The sequence below is a fragment of the Lissotriton helveticus genome, chromosome 8 (genome assembly GCF_964261635.1).
Source record: "Lissotriton helveticus chromosome 8, aLisHel1.1, whole genome shotgun sequence".
Lineage (NCBI taxonomy): Eukaryota > Metazoa > Chordata > Amphibia > Caudata > Salamandridae > Lissotriton > Lissotriton helveticus.
The window spans coordinates 1650166042-1650168051 of NC_136069.1; positions in this window are offsets into that span (position 1 = coordinate 1650166042).

Below are 2010 nucleotides of genomic sequence, written 5' to 3' on the forward strand. Positions count from 1 at the left end.
TAAATTATTGGTTAAATAGTGTTTTATAATGCTGCACCTCCAGGCTTGCTGATGGGAAGATCTTTCTCAGCTAATGCTATTGCACTGTATAGGTCAGAGTCCCCTAGCTTCATAGCCCAATTTGCCTCAGTTTTCTTGCGATCATCCGGCAGACTGTCCAGCAAAATGCTATAAATGGTTCTTATTTTACAGTCAACAAAGACGATTACCCCCAGAAAGGGTATTTTATCTCTGGATATGGCCGCCCTGGAATTACTAAATAATTCCCTATTTGCACATATTTAAAATATTGGGTGTCGGGGATACTAAACCTTTGCTGCAGATGAATAAAAGGGCATACATCTCCCCTATAGCTGTCAGGCCATGCTGCTCCCACTGTCTTCCCATTCCATCATAAAAAAAGAGTGAATGAAAAAGGGAGGAGTGCCACAATGGAGTATATCTACAATACTTCAGGATCATAATAACTTTTTGAACCTTGATGCATATTTTCCAGGCATTGAGTACTAAGTTGAAACTTCCATATTTCCTGTGCGTTCTGTGAGTGCTATCTTCTTTTTGCTCAGCACCGGGACGCCTCTTTGCTGGGGGAGCTGTTGCGCTTTATAAAAACTTAACATAACATAACACTATAGTAGCTTTGCTCTCGCTGCCTCACAAGCAGTTAATCAGCCTTTCTTCTTAGAGCAAGCTCATAAATTGTGGGGAGGGTGCTATGAATTTCCTGACCTGACCTTTCGTCATTTTCCAAAATAAATAAAATACTCATTTACTGTAGGAGAGCCTCCCAATAGTAGAATGTATTATTGGAAACCAACAGCCCACCCCATCGCTGTGGGAGGGACAGATATTTTTGTGATTGCCTCAACTTCCCATATTACCAGAAAAAATTTAAGAAAATTGGGTCCAGAGTTTTCAATATTGCTTCATCTATGGCCACTGGTAGTGACCGAAAGAAATATAAAATCTTAGGCGGCATAGTCATTTTTAGGACACTAGCCCTACCGATGGTTGATCAATGGAGCCCATTTATACGTTTTAGCTCAGTGGATACTTTGTCAACCAGAGCGTCAAAATTAATTCTGCCTATAGTATCTACTTTGGAGCTTATACGAACTCCAAGATACACAGCTGTGTCCACACGCCGTGGGTCTTGAAAGGTAAGATTGTCTGTGCAGATGACTTGTGTTTTACCTTTATTCAGGTTATAGCCAGAAACTTGACCAATTTCTTCAGCCACAGCTTCTATTGCTGTGATTGCTCCTTCAGGGTCAGTGGTGACAATGGCAATGTCATCAGAATATGCGAGCACCTAAGTCTCAAACCTGTTGCTTTGATGATTGTTTAGGATCTTCTCAATCAATTGGTTTATGTAAAGAGCAAACAAAATGTGAGAGCAGGGGCACCCCTGCCTGGTCCCCCTTAACACTTTTATGATTTTCGACTCTTCACCCATTAGTTGGAGCTGTGCATGGGGGTTGAAGTACAAAGCTTTAATATCAGTGATTATTCAGGAGCCGAAACCCTTTAATTTGAGTATTTCCCATGAAAAACCTGCAGGCCACCAGATCAAAAGCCTTTGCAACATCAAGGAGGACCATAGCCATCTGTCCCCTTATCACGACTGTGATATCAAACAGAGTTATCTCCTGCCTTAAGTGGTCCGTAGTCCCTCTGCTGGGTATAGGGCCATGTTGCCAGGGTGACACTAAATGGGCTATGAACCTCCCCAGCTGAGCTGCCAGAATTTTGGAGTAGATCTTGGTGTCGGAGTTTATGACAGATATTGGCCTATACGAGGCCGGGTTGTCCAGGGGTTTGCCTTTTTGGAGAATATATTAATATTGGTACCTTCCCAAGACTCTGGTGGAAACCAATTGGTTTGTACCCAAGGAACAGATCTAGTAAAATAGGGGCTAGCTGGGATTGAAGCGTTTTATAAATTCCAAGAGGTATTTTATCGGGCCGGCAGCTTTCCCTGAAGGTAGATAATGTAAGGTTGCTAGGACC